We start from the raw sequence: 19,853 nt of genomic DNA, 5'->3' as shown, positions 1-19,853 counted from the left end.
GCGCACCCTGTGATCGGTTACAAAGCCTCCAGCAGCACTGAATGTGCGTTCCGAAAGAACGCTGGATGCAGGACAGGCCAGTAGCTCAATTGCATACTGTGCAAGTTCTGGCCAGTGATCCATCCTCAAGACGAAGTAACCCAGAGGATTTTCGGTGGGAAAGTTGTCCAAGTCAGATCTTGCCCCTAGGTATTCCTGCACCATGTAAAACAGATACTGGCGATGGTTGCTGGAACTGATCATACCTTGGGGCTGCAAACTAAAAAATTGTCTGAACGCATCGGTCAGACAGCCACCTTCTCCACCTGGTGGGCATGTCACAGATTAGGCGGTTCTTGGGCAGGTTAAATTCCTTTTGGAGGTCAGCCAGCCGAGCACTGGCATTATACGACCATCAGAAATGCACACAGACTTTCTTGGCCTGCCTCAGGACATCCTGTAAGCCCAGGTATCTGCCCAAGAACCGCTGCACCACCAAGTTAAGGACGTGAGCCAAACAGGGCACATGGGTCAGTTGTCCCTGTCAGAGGGCGGAGAGGAGGTTGGTGCCATTGTCACAAACCACCATTCCTGGCTTAAGCTGGCGTGGTGTCAACCACCTTTGAGCCTGCCCCTACAGAGCTGACAGAATCTCTGCCCCAGCACGGGAAGAGGCCATGGAGGAAGTAGAAGAGGAGGGGGTGGAGGAGAGAGGTGTGTCAGAATCACCAGTAGTAGCATTTTGGAGGTGTGGTGGTGGAACAACCTCCAACACTACTGCACCTTGTCCTGCTTCCTTCCCAGCTGCCAGCAGAGTCACCCAATGCGCCGTGAAACTTAGGTAACGTCCCTGTCCATGCCTGCTGGACCATGAGTCAGTGGTAATATGCACCTTACGCTGACCGCCCTGTCCAGCGAGACCAAGACATTGCCTTCCACATGCCAGTAGAAAACCGGAATCGACTTCCATGAGAAAAAGTGGCATTTGGGAACCTGCCACTGAGGAACCGCACATTCCACAAACTCACAGAAGGGGCAGAGTCTACAAACTGAAATGGTAGCAATTGAAGTGCTAGCAATTTTACCAAGCTATCATTCAACCGCTGGGCATGTGGGTGGCTGGGAGCCAACTTCTTTTTACGGTGCAGCAGTGGGGGCAGGGAAATTTGCCTGGTACACTCTGACATCGGTGTACCAATAGTAGATTGCCCGCAAGTACTTGGCTGTGACACACCTAATTCTACACCTTCATTCCTCTCAGTGCAGGTCTCAGAGAGGACTGAAGGTATAGTAGGGTTGGAGATCCCAGCTGATGAGGAGCAAGGAGAGGTCCTCTTTGTGCTTTGGTGTGGGTCTTTTAGGTAGGCTTGCCAACAAACTGCATGGCAGGTCAACATATGTCTGGTCAAGAATGTGGTGCCCAAGCGGGAGATGTTTTGGCCACACAAGATACGCTTGAGACATATGTTGCAAATAGCAGTGGTGCAATCTGATGCACTTGTCTCAAAAAAGGCCCACAACAAAGAACTTTTGGAATAATGCGCAGAGACAGCAGCGCCCTGCACATGCGGAGCTCTGGGGTGTGATGCAGTCAGTGTGCTGCCCTTAAGCTGGCCCCTGGTGGGCATCCTGCCTCATTGGTGATGTGCTTCCTCCTCCTCTCTCCTATCAGGCACCCATGTGGAGTCGGTGACCTCATCATCCCCTCCCTCCTCATCACTGGAGCAAACCTGGCAGTGTGCTGCAGCAGGGGCAACATGACTGCCAGATTGCTGTCCTTCTTGGGCACCCCCTCTCTCTGGGCTCACATTACTGCCTTCGTCTAGCTGAGTACCATCATCGGAGCCTTTAAAACTCTGGGCATCCTCCTGGAGCATGTACCCAACACTGTGGTCAAACAGTTCGGGGGAATCCTCAAGAGGACATGGTGGGGCTAGGGAAGGAGTGACTGATGCCATTGAGCCGAGGGAAGAGGCCGCGTTGGCAGCTGCTTTGCCAGACAAAGTACCCTGAGCCTGGGTGAGAGAGGATGAGGAGGATGAGGACGGCTTGTTCATCCACTCGACCAAGTCTTCCACATGTTGCGGCTCAACACGGCCAGCTGCCGAAAAAAAGGCCAAGCGTGTCCCACGGCCACGTGCTGATGAGGATGCACCGTGTCCACGACCAGCACTGGTGCCTCTAGACACAGAGCCTGCTTGTCCTCTTTTATTGGCTTGTGACTGTCTGCCTCTCCTTGTTGGCCTTCCAGACATACTAATGGCTTGCAGTGAGATGTAGCTGCACAAAACTGGGATGTATATATATATTGATTATACTGCAGCTAGCAGAATCAACTGCCTGCCTGTAGTATTATTAGTATGAGAACACCTGCACTTGTCTTCAGGTAGCTATACTGTAGGTGCAAGAGCCTGCCTGTGCTATTAATAGGATCAGAAGAAGCACACAAGCACTTGGCTTCAGGTAGCTATACTGTAGGTTCAACTGTGCAGGGTTACACAGTACACTAACTGGAAATACTTCAAGAGCCTGCCCGTGCTATTAATAGGATCAGAAGAAGCACACAAGCACCTGTCTTTAGGTAGCTATACTGTAGGTGCAACTGTGCAGGGTACACAGTACACTAACTGGAAATACTGTAAAAACACCTGCCTGCCTGTCAGTATATTAGGAAGAGAATGATAGGAACGGATCTAGCTAAACTGAATACAGTGTATATATGAACAGTATACATAACTGAATACAGTGTGTATATATATATATATATATATACATATATACATATATATACAATATATACATTACATATATATATATACAATACACTGTAAGTGCAGCTAACTGACTCGACCTGCCTACACTAACTTAAGTCAAATAACACTGTCTCTCTGTCTATCTATCTCTCTCCGCCACAACACACTACACAAGGCAGCCACGCAGGGCGTGGGGCGTGCACTAAACCCCCTGAGCCATAATTGACAAGGCAGCCACGCAGGGCGTGGGGCGTGCACTAAACCCCCTGAGCCATAATTGGCCAAAGCCTCCCTGACATGTGCAGGATGAAAAAATTTGTTTAGTTTTATTTCGTTTCGATCTGTTTTTAAACTAAATTCGTTTAGTTAAATTTGTTGCATTCGTTACATTCGTTTTCGGGATTCATTTAGTTTTGTATTCGAATTTCGAAAAATTCTCCCCTATTTGAAAAAATTCAACCGCATTCGAAAAAAAACTATCGAATTCCAAAAAAATTCTACCGCATTCGAAAAAATTTGACCGAATTTGAAAAAGTAAACTATATATAACCATTTTGTGAAATTGAATGAAATAGAATGAAAGTGAAATTGAATAGAAAAGATTAGAATACAATATAAAATAATAGAAAAGAATAGCATAGAAAAACAATAGAACAGAATAGAAAAAAATATAATATATTCTATTCTAATCTTTTCTATTTGAATTCAAATTCATTCTGTACCAAATTCCAATTTGGAAGATGGTTTTATATATATACTTTTTTTATATATATATATATATATATATATATATATATATATATATATATATATATATATATATATATATATATATATATATATATATATATATATATAAAAAAAGTAGTCCAAGAGGTTGCTGCACTTAAAAACCTCTTTGCTTTATTTCACAATATCTTCAGGAGAGATTTACAAAGCAAGTATAATCCTTTCAAGCAATATCAAAAAGCAACAAATGCTTACACAGTTTCAGACATGAGTAGATTCAGATATGGATGGATGGATGGATTACGTTTCGGGCTAGTCAGCTTACGCCCTTCCTGAGATCCATTGAAGCACATCTGAAGGTTTCATTCCAATCATTCATTTAAATACAGGTTTAGTAAAGTACTTCGCATATGGAATCAATATGGCTAATTAGTTCAAATCGCATACCATTTAACATCTATATATGCATATGTTTCTATAGCATGCCATTAAAGCAAGGATAAGCAGCAGGTGTCAAATCTCTCATTCTCCTCACTAGCATTATAATATATTCAGAATACCTATAAAAATGCAGGAAAATGGTACAGTCATGAGTAAAAACAAAACGATATCCCCATCATAAAGTTATTTTATCTGGCTACTTTTAAATGCTTATTCCAACAATTAAACAAATTAATAAAGATCCAAATCAACATTTAAGCCATATGGAGCAATCGTATTTAAAAAATGTATCCAGTATACTTCTCTTTTTCTTAGAATCAATTCACGGTTGCCCCCCTCCTATTTTTCTCAATCCCTTCTAGGACCATATATTTTAATTGTGATACATTGTGGCCAAATTCCAAAAAGTGTCTCGCCAACGGTAATTGGGTTAGTTTATCTCGTATTGAGTATTTATGTCTCGCTATCCTGTCTTTTATTTTTTGTGTAGTCTCCCCTACATAAACTAAACCGCACGGGCACTTTATGGCATAAATTACATATGAGGATTGGCATGTATAGTAACCCCGTATGGGGATATTAAAACCCCTATGTGGATGTGTAAAGTATTTACCTTTAATCATAGAGTTACATTGTATGAATGACAAGCAGGGATACGATCCCAGATTTTTTGGTCCCAGAAAGGTTAGTTTGGCTGCTGCAGCCACAGGTTGATCAGATTTAATCAATCGATCTCGTATCGTTCTACCTTTTCTATAGGAGGGCATGGGTGGATTCCAGAATTCCTGTACCATGGGGTAACTGGATCTTAAAAGATTCCAATGTCTTTTGACAATTTGGGGAGACTACACAAAAAATAAAAGACAGGATAGCGAGACATAAATACTCAATACGAGATAAACTAACCCAATTACCGTTGGCGAGACACTTTTTGGAATTTGGCCACAATGTATCACAATTAAAATATATGGTCCTAGAAGGGATTGAGAAAAATAGGAGGGGGGCAACCGTGAATTGATTCTAAGAAAAAGAGAAGTATACTGGATACATTTTTTAAATACGATTGCTCCATATGGCTTAAATGTTGATTTGGATCTTTATTAATTTGTTTAATTGTTGGAATAAGCATTTAAAAGTAGCCAGATAAAATAACTTTATGATGGGGATATCGTTTTGTTTTTACTCATGACTGTACCATTTTCCTGCATTTTTATAGGTATTCTGAATATATTATAATGCGAGTGAGGAGAATGAGAGATTTGACACCTGCTGCTTATCCTTGCTTTAATGGCATGTTATAGAAACATATGCATATATAGATGTTAAATGGCATGCGATTTGAACTAATTAGCCATATTGATTCCATATGTGAAGTACTTCACTAAACCTGTATTTAAATGAATGATTGGAATGAAACCTTCAGATGTGCTTCAATGGATCTCAGGAAGGGCGTAAGCTGACTAGCCCGAAATGTAATCCATCCATCCATCCATATCTGAATCTACTCATGTCTGAAACTGTGTAAGCATTTGTTGCTTTTTGATATTGCTTGAAAGGATTATACTTGCTTTGTAAATCTCTCCTGAAGATAGTGTGAAATAAAGCAAAGAAGTTTTTAAGTGCAGCAACCTCTTGGACTTTTTTTCTATATATAAGGTCGGTGGGAAGACCTGATTGCTGGCACTAAACTGTAAGCAGAGTGCTGTTCTCCTCTACAAGTGAATATATATATATATATATATATATATATATATATATATATATATATATATATAAAATATAATATTTTTTTCAATTCTGTTCTATTGTTTTTTCTATTCTGGTCTTCTCTATTAGAATTCGATTTCATTCTATTTCTATATAACCATTTTCCGAAATTCAAATTTCATATAGAATGAATTCACATTCAAATAGAAAAGATTAGAATAGAAAATAATAGAAAAACAATGGAACAGAATAGAACAAAATATGATATACAGTATATATAACATCTTCCGAAATTCGAATTTCATGTAGACTGAAATCAAATTTGAATAGAAAAGATTGGAATAGAATAGAAAATAATAGGACAGAATAGCACAGAAAAACGATAGAACAGAATAGAATAAAATATAATATATATATATATATATATATATATATATATATATATATATATATATATATATTATATTTTATTCTGTGCTATTGTTTTTCTAGTCTATTATTTTCTATTATTTTCTATTCTAATCTTTTTTATTCAAATTCAAATTCATTCTATACGGAACTCGAATTTCAGAAGTCATCTTCCGAAATTCGAATTTCGTATAGAATGAATTCAAATTTGAGTAGAAAAGTTTAGAATAGAATAGAAAAGAATAGCATAGACAAACAATAGAACAGAATAGAATATAATATATGTATATATATATTATATTTTATTCTATTCTGTTCTATTGTTTTTTTAGTCTATTCTTTTCTATTCTTTTCTATTCCAATCTTTTCTATTCAAAACAGAATAGAAAAAAATATTATATATTTTTCTGTTCCATTGTTTTTCTATGCTATTCTTTTCTATTCTATTCTAAACTTTTCTACTCGAATTTGAATTAATTCTATAAGAAATTCGAGTTTCAGAAGATGGCTTCTGAAATTCGAATTTTGTATATAATGAATTTGAATAGAAAAGATTAGAATAGAAAATAATAGAAAAGAATAGACTAGAAAAACAATAGAACAGAATAGAATAAAATATAATATATATATATTATATTTTATTCTATTCTGTTCTATTGTTTTTCTATGCTATTCTGTTCTATTATTTTCTATTCTATTCTAATCTTTTCGATTCAAATTTGAATTCAGTCTACATGAAATTTGCATTTCAGAAGATGTTTTATATTTATATATATATATATATATATATATATATATATATATATATATATATATATATATATATATATATATATATATATATATATATATATATTTATATATATATTTATATATATATATTTTTTTTATATTTTTTTCTATTCTGTTCCATTGTTTTTCTATGCTATTCTTTTCTATTCTATTCTAAACTTTTCTACTCAAATTTGAATTCATTCTATACAAAATTCACATTTCAGAAGAGGACTTCTGAAATTCGAATTTTGTATAGAATGAATTTGAATAGAAAAGATTAGAAAATAATAGAAAAGAATAGACTAGAAAAACAATAGAACAGAATAAAATATAATATATATATTCTATTCTATTCTATTCTATTCTGTTCTATCATTTTTCTAGTCTATTCTTTTCTACTCTAGTCTAATCTTTTCTATTCAAATTCAAATTCATTTTATACGAAATTCGAATTTCGGAAGATGGATATATATATATATATATATATATATATATATATATTTATCTCTATATTTTATTCTATTCTATTGTTTTTCTATTATTTTCTATTCTATTCTAATCTTTTCTCTTTGAATTCAAATTCATTCTATACGAAATTCGAATTTTGGAAGATGTTTTATATATATATATATAAACTTCTTTTGACAAGGAAAAGAATAGAAAAGAATAGCATAGAAAAACAATAGACCAGCATAGAAAAAATATTATATATATATATATATATATATATATATATATATATATATAATATTTTTTCTATGCTGGTCTATTGTTTTTTCTATGCTATTCTTTTCTATTCTTTTCCTTGTCAAAAGAAGTTTATTGAGTATACAATATTATAAAGATACATAAAGTAAGTTTACAAGGATCTATAAAGTAAGCTCATTGTTTTACAGTAGGGATTATATAGGTAAATATCATGAAATTTCAAATATTAAACATTGGGTTCACGTAAACCTAAATTAAAGATATATATCATTTCCTTAGTTACTTTTGTAGGTATTTAAATGATTTATACCTACTATATATATTGTTTACAGGTAGAGTTTATATAAGTTAAAATAAATTCTGATAATGAGCTTTAATCGTAAGGTGGAGAAAAGGAAAGAGAAAGAAGAAAAAGGGTAGAAAGGCAGAGGTATGGTCCACAAGGTTGTCCCGCTCGTCAGTTTATTATTCTTTTTAGTTCTCTTTGAAGCCTTAGAATGGGTGTCTCTGTAAGTAATTTAATCTGTTACCATGGCAACAGGACAGAGTCATTGAAATTTGACAGGAACTGTTGTTTTATCCAAGGATGCCAAAGTTTTTCAAATTTTGGGATTTGATTTTGATCGATGGCTACCATCTTAGCATGGGACATTGTATTATTCATTCTGTGAATTGTTTCTGCTAGTACCAACCTAGGAGATTTCAATGCTTTGGCCACTGTTTGTTTTGCAGCCGTTATTAGTTGGATCATAAGTTTGAATTGAGAGAGTGTTAACCATTCTGGTTTTAGATTAAGTAAAGTTATATATGGATCTGGTTGTATTATTTTTAAAAATATTTTAGATGCAATCACGAAGACTTCCTTCCAGAAGGTTTGGATTACTGGGCACGTCCACCATATGTGTAAATGTGTGCCTATTTCTGGGCATCCTCGAAAACAAAGAGCTGAGGTATTAGGTGAATATTTTGCCACTCTAGCGGGTACAAGGTACCAGCGAGTTAGGACTTTATAATTTGTCTCCAGTGCTAAGATGTTGGGTGAGGATGACTTAGATGTGAGCCATATGTTAGACCAGTCCGTGTCTTCTAAAGTTCGTCCCAGGTCCTCCTCCCACCTCTGAACGTAAGAGGGTCTATTAAGATTTACTACTCCATATAATTGATTATAAAGTGATGAAATTGTACCTTTAGCAAATGGATCTTTTGTACAGATTGATTCAAAAATGGATAATTGGGATAATGGTGTATCCCCCTTTAGGAATGGTGTATAGAAATTTTTGATTTGGAGATATCTAAATATCTCAGAGTTTGGTAGATCATATTTTTCTCTAAGCGATGGGAATGAAAGGAATGATTTAGATGCTATGAAGTCATTTAGTGTCTGAATGCCTGATGTTGTCCAAGCTTTAAAAGAATTTGGGTAGATCCATGCCGGATAAAAGGCCGGATTTCTGATAAAAGAAAGGAGAGGATTGTGTGGAGATTGTAACTGATATTTGGTTTTTAGTTTATCCCAGAGAGATAAGAAGTGTTTAGTTATGGGATTATGAATTTTAAAGCGGTCTTTAGGATCAAGCCATAACAAGTTTGATATTAATAGAGGGTCATTTTCTGAAGCCTCTATAAATACCCATAATGGGATTTCCTGTTTTGCATGGTATTTGGACAGACTGGCCAAATGTGCTGCTCTGTAGTAGTTAGTAAAATTAGGGTATCCCAGGCCTCCTTTATTTTTGGGAAGATGTAGTGTGTGTATAGGTATACGTGGTTTAGAAGAGCCCCATATAAATGAAGTTGCTCTTTTTTGTACTATTCTCAAAAAAATAGGAAGGTATTGGAATAGGGAGGACTCTGAATAGATAAAGCAATTTGGGTAGAATAGTCATTTTGATTGCATTAATCTTCCCTATCCAGGATAAAGGAAGTTGCGACCATTGTTTTATTAGATTTGTGATCTGTCTTAATACAGGAGGATAATTGGTTGAGAATAAGTCAGAATGAGATGCTGTTAAATGAATTCCAAGATATGGGATTGATTTTTCTGCCCATGTGAATGGGAGTGCAGCCCTAGCTGGGATCAATTCCATGTTTGTGAGCGAAATATTAAGCACTAGGCATTTCTTAGGATTAATCATAAGGCCGGATAGGGCTGCAAATCCATCAAGAGCTGGTATTAAGTAGGGATGAGCCGAACACCCCCCGGTTCGGTTCGCACCAGAACCTGCGAACGGACCGAAAGTTCGCACGAACGTTAGAACCCCATTGACGTCTATGGGACTCGAACGTTCGAAATCAAAAGTGCTCATTTTAAAGGCTAATTTGCATGGTATTGTCCTAAAAAGGTTTTGGGGACCCGGGTCCTACCCCAGGGGACATGTATCAATGCAAAAAAAACTTTTAAAAACGGCCGTTTTTTCGGGAGCAGTGATTTTAATGATGCTTAAAGTAAAAAAAAAAAAAGTGAAATATTCCTTTAAATATCGTACATGGGGTGTGTCTATAGTAGGCCTGTAAAGTGGCTCGTGTTTCCCGTGTTTAGAACAGTCCCTGCACCAAATGTCATTTTTAAAGGAAAAAATCTCATTTAAAACTGCTTGCGGGTTTAATGTCATGTCGGGTCATGGCAATATGGATGAAAATCAGTGAGACAAACGGCATGGGTACCCCCCAGTCCATTACCAGGCCCTTTGGGTCTTGTATGGATATTAAGGGGAACCCCGCACCCCAATTAAAATAAGGAAAGGCCCTATATACTCTGAACAGCAGTATACAGGCGGTGCAAACAAGACAGGGACTGTAGGTTTGTTGTTAAGTAGAATCTCTTTGTAATTTTGAACGGGTAAATTTTTAAAGCGTTTAGCTCCAGCCAAAAAATCTTTTTTAAGCTTTTTGGAAAACATAGGGAAGGGTTATCACCCCTGTGACATTTGTTTTTCTGTCTTTCCTCCTCTTCAGAAGATTTCACCTCACTTTTTGTCCCAATGAAAAATGTTTTTTGAAAATTTGGGTTTTTTGTGGAACAAGGATTGGAAAGCATCAGTGGAAAGGAGAAATTGTTTTCCCATATTAACTCTTACAGGAGAGAATTTCCCTTCCTAGGGGTAGATTTCATCTCACTTCCTGTTGTCTCCTTCCGTTTGCAAGTAGGAGTCGTTTGTAAGTTAGATGTTTGAAAGTAGGGTCCTGCCCTATATACTCAGCAGAAATTTGGGCCTTAGGTGTTGCTGTGGCCACAACACTGTAAGCCCTCACAGGGCCCTGCTGTGAAATATTAGATCAAGAATTGTAATTACATGCCCCTGTTGAACAGGAGCTGAAAAATTAGGCCTTAGGCACTGGTGCTGGTTCCACAACACTGCAACCCCTTACAGACACTCTAGTTGGAACGCAGGAACGAGCCCTGCTGCAAAGTATTGCATCAAAAATTGTAATTACACGCCCCTGTTAGACAGGGGCAGAAAAATTGGGCCTTAGGCACTGGTGCTGGTGCCACAACACTGCAACCCCTCACAGACACTCTAGTTGGAACGCAGGAACGAGCCCTGCTGCAAAGTATTGCATCAAAAATTGTAATTACACGCCCCTGTTAGACAGGGGCAGAAAAATTGGGCCTTAGGCACTGGTGCTGGTGCCACAACACTGCAACCCCTCACAGACACTCTAGTTGGAACGCAGGAACGAGCCCTGCTGCAAAGTATTGCATCAAAAATTGTAATTACACGTCCCTGTTAGACAGGGGCAGAAAAATTGGGCCTTAGGCACTGGTGCTGGTGCCACAACACTGCAACCCCTCACAGACACTCTAGTTGGAATGCAGGAACGAGCCCTGCTGCAAAGTATTACATCAAAAATTGTAATTAACACGCCCCTGTTAAACAGGGGCTGAAAAATTGTGCCTTAGGCACTGGTGGTGGCGCCCAGAACCAAAAATGTTCTTACAAGCTATCAGCGTGATGATTGAGGAGGAAGAGGATAATTACTCAGGGATAGTCACTCAGCATCAGCATAGGCAGTCTTTGAAGGGATCTGAGATTTCAAAAAAAATTATTCGGTTACATCAGCATCAGGTGCTTGGTAGCTGGTGGTGATCCAAGACTCATTCATTTTTATGAAGGTCAGCCGATCGACCGAGTCGGTGGACAGACGCACCCTGTGATCGGTTACCACGCCTCCAGCAGCACTGAATGTGCGTTCCGAAAGAACGCTGGATGCAGGACAGGCCAGTAGCTCAATTGCATACTGTGCAAGCTCTGGCCAGTGATCCATCCTCAAGACCCAGTAACCCAGAGGATTTTCGGTGGGAAAGGTGTCCAAGTCTGATCTTGCCCCTAGGTATTCCTGCACCATGTAAAACAGACGCTGGCGATGGTTGCTGGAACCGATCATACCTTGAGGCTGCGGACCAAAAAATTGTCTGAACGCATCGGTCAGACGGCCACCTTCTCCACCGCTCCTTCTTTGACTGACCGAAGCCTCAGCAACACGTTGTCCAGAAACAGGAGTTTGTAACCTTCCAGTCTCTGGGAACGCATTGCACAGACCTTTCTGCAAGGCCTCCCGAAGATGTTTCATCCTCTGCTCCCTCTGCGATGGCAAGATAAGGTCCGCAACCTTACCCTTGTAACGTGGATCAAGGAGGGTTGCCAGCCAGTATTGGTCCTTCTCCTTGATACCACGAATACGAGGATCCTTACGCAGGCTTTGCAGGATCAGGGAGGCCATGCAGCGTAGGTTTGCTGAGGCATTCGGTCCGGAGTCCTCTGGGTCACTAAGGACGACAACGTCCGCAGCCACCTCCTCCCAGCCACGTACAAGTCCATGTGTTTCTTGGGACTGATCCCTTAAAGACTGCTGCTGATGCTGAGTGCCAGGCTCCACCTCCATACTGACACAATCTTCCTCCTCCTCCTCCTCCTCCTCCTCCTCTTCCTGTGTGATCGGCGGGCACGCAGGAACACTGTCTGGATAAAGGGGGCCTTGAGAGCTAAGGAAGTCCTCCTCTTCCTGCCTCTGTTCTGCCTCAAGTGCCCTGTCCATTATTCCACGCAGCGTGTGCTCCAACAGGTGGACAAGGGGGACAGTGTCACTGATGCATGCACTGTCACTGCTCACCATCCTCGTGGCCTCCTCGAATGGTGACAGGACAGTGCATGCATCCCTGATCATGGCCCACTGGCGTGGGGAAAAAACCAAGCTCCCCTGACCCTGTCCTGGTGCCATAGTCGCACAGGTACTCATTGATGGCCCTCTGCTGCGTGTGCAGCCGCTGCAGCATGGCCAACGTTGAGTTCCACCTGGTGGGCATGTCACAGATTAGGCGGTTCTTGGGCAGGTTAAACTCCTTTTGGAGGTCCGCCAGCCGAGCACTGGCATTATATGACCGGCGGAAATGCACACAGACTTTCCTGGCCTGCCTCAGGACATCCTGTAAGCCCGGGTACCTGCCCAAGAACCGCTACACCACCAAGTTAAGGACGTGAGCCAAACAGGGCACATGGGTCATTTGTCCCTGTCGGAGGGCAGAGAGGAGGTTGGTGCCATTGTCGCAAACCACCATTCCTACCTTAAGTTGGCGTGGCGTCAACCACCTCTGAACCTGCCCCTGCAGAGCTGACAGAACCTCTGCCCCAGTGTGGCTCCTGTCCCCCAAGCACACCAGCTCAAGCACCGCATGGCATCTTTTGGCCTGCGTACTTGCGTAGCCCCTTGAACGACTACAGAGCACCGCTGGTTCCGAGGAAGAGGCCATGGAGGAAGAAGAAGAGGAGGGGGTGGAGGAGAGAGGTGTGTCACAATCAGCATTTTGGAGGCGTGGTGGCGGAACAACCTCCAACACTACTGCACCTTGTCCTGCATCCTTCCCAGCTGCCAGCAGAGTCACCCAATGTGCCGTGAAACTTAGGTAACGTCCCTGTCCATGCCTGCTGGACCATGAGTCAGCGGTAATATGCACCTTACCGCTGACCGCCCTGTCCAGCGAGGCATGGACATTGCCTTCCACATGCCGGTAGAGAGCCGGAATCGCCTTCCGTGAGAAAAAGTGGCGTTTGGGTACCTGCCACTGAGGAACCGCACATTCCACAAACTCACGGAAGGGGGCAGAGTCTACCAACTGAAAAGGCAGCAGTTGAAGTGCTAGCAATTTTGCCAAGCTAGCATTCAACCGCTGGGCATGTGGATGGCTGGGAGCAAACTTCTTTCGGCGGTGCAGCAGCTGGGGCAGGGAAATTTGCCTGGTACAATCTGACGTCGGTGTACCAAAAGCAGATTGCCCACAAGTACTTGGCTGTGACACACCTAATTCTACACCTTCATTCCTCTCACTGCAGGTCTCAGAGAGGACTGGAGGTCTAGTGGGGTTGGAAATCTCAGCTGATGAGGAGCAAGGAGAGATCCTCTTTGTTCTTTGGTGTGGGTCTTTTAGATACGCTTGCCAACGAACTGCATGGCAGGTCAACATATGTCTGGTCAAGCATGTGGTACCCAAGCGGGAGATGTTTTGGCCACATGAGATACGCTTGAGACATATGTTGCAAATAGCAGCGGTGCGATCTGATGCACTCGTCTCAAAAAAGGCCCACACCAAAGAACTTTTTGAATAACGCGCAGAGACTGCAGCGCCCTGCACATGTGGAGCTTTGGGGTGTGATGCAGTCAATGTGCTGCCCTTAGGCTGGTCCCTGGAGGGCATCCTGCCTCGTTGGTGATGTGCCGCCTCCTCCTCCTCCTCCTCCTCCTCTCTCCTATCAGGCACCCACGTTGAGTCAGTGACCTCATCATCCCCTCCCTCCTCATCACTGGAGCAAACCTGGCAGTATGCTGCAGCAGGGGGAGCATGACTGCCAGATTGCTGTCCTTCTTGGGCACCCCCTCTGTCCGTGCTCATGTTACTGCCTTCATCAAGCTCAGTATCATCATCAGAGCCTTCCAAACGCTGGGCATCCTCCTGGAGCATGTACCCAACACTGTGGTCAAACAGTTCGAGGGAATCCTCATGAGGACATGGTGGAGCTAGGGAAGGAGTCACTGATGACATTGAGCTGAGGGAAGAGGCCGCTGCTTTGCCAGACAAAGCACCCTGGGCATGGGTGAGAGAGGATGAGGAGGATGAGGACGGCTTGGTCATCCACTCGACCAAGTCTTCCGCATGTTGCGGCTCAACACGGCCAGCTGCCGTAAAAAAGGCCCAGCGTGTCCCATGGCCACGTGCTGATGAGGATGCACCGTCTCCACGACCAGCACTAGACACAGAGCCTGCTTGCCCTCTCTTATTGGCTTGTGACTGTCTGCCTCTCCTTCTTGGCCTTCCAGACATACTAATGGCCTGTAGCTGCACTAAGCTGGGATAGAACACCAGTAATTTTCTTCAGGTAGCTTTATATACTGTAACCAGACAAGCCTGCCTGTCAGTAGGAAGATAACAGGAATGGATCTAGCTGAACACTGTGAGCAGGACGCACTGTACTAAATGTAAATAGTCTAGCTGCCTGACCGTGGTACTAATAGGATCAAATAGAACACCAGTAATTTTCTTCAGGTAGCTTTATATACTGTAACCAGACAAGCCTGCCTGTCAGTAGGAAGATAACAGGAACGGATCTAGCTGAACACTGTGAGCAGGACGCACTGTACTAAATGTAAATAGTCTAGCTGCCTGACCGTGGTACTAATAGGATCAAATAGAACACCAGTAATTTTCTTCAGGTAGCTTTATATACTGTAACCAGACAAGCCTGCCTGTCAGTAGGAAGATAACAGGAACGGATCTAGCTGAACACTGTGAGCAGGACGCACTGTACTAAATGTAAATAGTCTAGCTGCCTGACCGTGGTACTAATAGGATCAAATAGAACACCAGTAATTTTCTTCAGGTAGCTTTATATACTGTAACCAGACAAGCCTGCCTGTCAGTAGGAAGATAACAGGAACGGATCTAGCTGAACACTGTGAGCAGGACGCACTGTACTAAATGTAAATAGTCTAGCTGCCTGACCGTGGTACTAATAGGATCAAATAGAACACCAGTAATTTTCTTCAGGTAGCTTTATATACTGTAACCAGACAAGCCTGCCTGTCAGTAGGAAGATAACAGGAACGGATCTAGCTGAACACTGTGAGCAGGACGCACTGTACTAAATGTAAATAGTCTAGCTGCCTGACCGTGGTACTAATAGGATCAAATAGAACACCAGTAATTTTCTTCAGGTAGCTTTATATACTGTAACCAGACAAGCCTGCCTGTCAGTAGGAAGATAACAGGAACGGATCTAGCTGAACACTGTGAGCAGGACGCACTGTACTAAATGTAAATAGTCTAGCTGCCTGACCGTGGTACTAATAGGATCAAATAGAACACCAGTAATTTTCTTCAGGTAGCTTTATATACTGTAACCAGACAAGCCTGCCTGTCAGTAGGAAGATAACAGGAACGGATCTAGCTGAACACTCTGAGCAGGACGCACTGTACTAAATGTAAATAGTCTAGCTGCCTGACCGTGGTACTAATAGGATCAAATAGAACACCAGTAATTTTCTTCAGGTAGCTTTATATACTGTAACCAGACAAGCCTGCCTGTCAGTAGGAAGATAACAGGAACGGATCTAGCTGAACACTGTGAGCAGGACGCACTGCACTAAATGTAAATAGTCTAGAAGATAACAGGAACGGATCTAGCTAAACTGAATACAGTGTATATATATATATATGCAACACCTGGGATGCATATATATACACAATACACTGTAAGTGCAGCTAACTGACTGACTGTTCTGCCTAATCTATCTAACTCAAATCAAATGACACTGTCTGTCTCTCTCTCTCTCTCTCAATGAACGCCGGAACACACACTACACAGGGCCGCCGTGCAGGCGGCCTTATATAGTGTGGGGCGTGTACTAAATCCCCTGAGCCATAATTGGCCAAAGCCTCCATGGCTTTGGCCAATTATGGCTCTCTGTTCAGGCGGCGCTGTGATTGGCCAAGCATGCGGGTCATAGTGCATGCTTGGCCAATCATCAGCAAGCAATGCACTGCCATGCCGCAGTGAATTATGGGCCGTGACGTGCCACACGAATTTGGCGCGAACGGCCCATATCGTTCGCAATTCGGCGAACGGGCGAACAGCCGATGTTCGAATCGAACATGGGTTCGACTCGAACACGAAGCTCATCCCTAGTATTAAGTTAGGACCAGAGACCTGTGGTGATGATAGAAAAAGTAATATATCGTCTGCAAATATACATAATTTGTGTGTAATACCTCCTACTTCAATGCCAGTTATAGTTTGGTTTGTTCTGATGTATTGGGCCATGGGTTCGAGTATAAGGGCAAATAATAAGGGAGATAATGGGCAACCCTGTCGGGTACCTCTTTCGATATTAAAGGCATCAGATTTGTATCCAGCGTATTTTATATAGGCTTTGGGTTTATTATATAATGCTTTGATCCATGTTAAAAAGTGGGGTCCAAAACCCCATTTTTGTAATGAATATTGCATATATTGCCAGGATACTGTGTCAAATGCCTTCTTAATATCGAGAGATAGAAAACATAAAGGGATTTTCCGTTTTTTAGCAATATGTGCCAATAACACTGCCCTGCATATATTATCGCCTGCCTGTCTATTTGGCATGAAGCCTACTTGATCTCTATGTATTAATTTTCCTATAATGCTATTGAGGCGTTTTGCTATTATTTTTGCTAATAATTTAATATCAAGGTTTAACAGAGAGATAGGCCGATAATTCACACAGGAAGTACCATCAGAAAGGGGTTTTGGGATCATACAAACAATTGCCATTAGTGTTTCTTGCAGAAAAGAATGTCCTTCTAAAAGTTTGTTAAAAGTTTCAGTGAGAATGGGAGAGAGTATTTCTGAGAATGTTATAGTATAAAGCCGAGTAGCTGTCTGGGCCTGGTCTTTTGTTAAGTTTGAGGTCTTTTATGGCGTTAGCAACTTCATCTATAGTTATAGGCTCATCCAAACTGCTTTTTTGATTCTGAGACAACTCAGGTAAGGTTTTTTTTGAGAAGAAGGATTCAGCCTCTGTAGGATTAAATTCATTGTTTGTCTTGTATAAAGTTGCGAGATGTGAGTGAAATTTATGAACTATTTTAACTGGATTACAAGTATAAAAATTTTTTGATAATTTCAAATGTATTGGTTTGAAAGATTTGTTAGTTGAATTTAATGCCCGAACCAAATATGTACCTGGTTTGTTTGTATTCATGTAGAAATTGTGTTTGGAGCGTTTGAGGGATTTATCAACTGACTCAGTGAGAAATAGATCGTATTCCAATCTAGATTTTTCCAGATGAGATTTTGTACTCTGAGATGGATTATCTTGGAATGATATGTAGGCTGCATTAAAATTGAGTTCTAGTTTTTTTGCTAGATTTTTGCGTTCCCGTTTAAATAGTGCCATTTGTCTTTGTATTGTACCACGCAAGACAGGCTTATGAGCTTCCCACAGTGTTATTGGGGAAATGTCTGTTGTATTATTAATTGATATGTATTCCTTTAAAGCTTGTTCAATGGCCATCTGATGTAGTGGGTTTTTGAGCATTATGTCCGGTAAGTACCACGTTGGGTCATGCGCTTTTGGTATGGCTGAGGCTATAGTAGTGTATACTGCATTATGGTCAGACCACGGAATCGGAATTATATCTGATGCAATAATTTCTGGTATCATTCCTATTGTTAGAAAAATATGATCTATTCTGGTGAAGGTTTGATGAGGGTGCGAGAAATAAGTGAATTTCTTTTTCATTGGGTTACTTTCTCTCCACGAATCTACCAGATTGTATTTGGAAAGAAGTTGAGAAAAAGGTAATCTAGAGGTTATTTTGGATGGTGTAAAAGGTGATTTATCTAGAAATGGGAGGAGGACCTGGTTCGAATCCCCGCACATTATCACTGTTCCTATTTTGTGTGTATTAATCACTTGTAATATATGTGAGAGGAATGGTGTAGGTTGTTTGTTAGGAGCGTAGTAGGAAATCACCGTGATTGCTGTATCCCTTATATAACCCATGAGTATCAGGTATCTACCTTCTGGGTCTTTAATTTCTGATGATAAGGTGAATGGTGTGGATCGGTGAAATGCAATTAGAGTACCCCTTTGTTTGGTACAGGCAGGAGCCGTGTAAATTTGTTGATAAAAAGGAGAAATATATTTTGGAGTAGAATCTTTGGTGAAGTGTGTTTCTTGGAGGCATACTATGTGAGCCTTCTTGTTATGGAAAGTATGGAAGGATTTGGTCCTTTTTTGAGGGACATTTATTCCCTGAACATTCAGGGAAAGTATATTCAGTGGTGCCATGGCAACAGATCAAATAGTTTTGACTTACTTTTTGTTATGCAGAGCTGACTGCGCAGATCAACCTGTGTGGACTGAAGAGATGAAAAGATATAAAAGAAACCAGTGAATTTTGGAGTAAAAATTAAACAAAAACATATGAGATTAGATGATACATTGTATAAATTATTTTTTGCAAGTAATCACAATTTACCCGTGAAAGAGAATAAATATCTCTCTCAGGGGAATAAGTGCCTTCGTCACACTCCCACATAATATGGTTGGGAGAATGAGGAGGGTTAATGGGGGTACACGGATCTTCCGCTTACAGGAGAGAAGTGCTATGTCAAAAGACATCAAAATGATGATTCATTAATTGGAGTGCAGAATATAGTTTTTGTTGAAATTATTTATTCCAGGGTGGTTGTATATGGTTAGTCTTGCCCTAGGCTAAATAATTCAGTTAGAAAGGTACTGTTAATAACTTTGGTATTGATGAAGATAGTTTGAATTATTTTGGGATTTTAACCCTTTTAGAGTAAACAATTACATATTTTATTCATATGTAACTGTTTAGATATGTTAACTCATAAAATTGAGGTTGTATTGCTTCAGATTAGAATAAACAAAAACATAGTTCTAGGAACTAGTTAGGTACTAATATATTTGTTTTAAGAAAAGAAAGAAAAAGCTTCCATTACTTCTGGATTATTGAACATATTTGTCCTAAAAAGTAATAAATCTATTGTTATTACCTGAAAATATATAACTGAACAAGAATTTCCTTATTTCACTTATATATTCTAAGGCTATATGAATCAGAAGTAATAAGAAATATAACTGGAATGTAACTTGATCCCATACAGTGTGTGACTATCAGAATGCAGTTACATTCAGTTATAAATACAGGTTTTTTATTGAGAACCATCTCTTAGTATAATAAATGAAGAGATATCAGGAATTAGGATGTCAGTCCATTGAATCTTCTTGGTCCATGGATGATGTGGCATAACGGCCTCTTTTGTGAGAATGATGATTCCCATTTTGTTCTGAAAT

The sequence above is a fragment of the Aquarana catesbeiana genome, linkage group LG04, assembly GCF_042186555.1.
Source record: "Aquarana catesbeiana isolate 2022-GZ linkage group LG04, ASM4218655v1, whole genome shotgun sequence".
NCBI classification, from domain to species: Eukaryota; Metazoa; Chordata; class Amphibia; order Anura; family Ranidae; genus Aquarana; species Aquarana catesbeiana.
Note: the sequence above shows the minus strand (reverse complement) of the source record.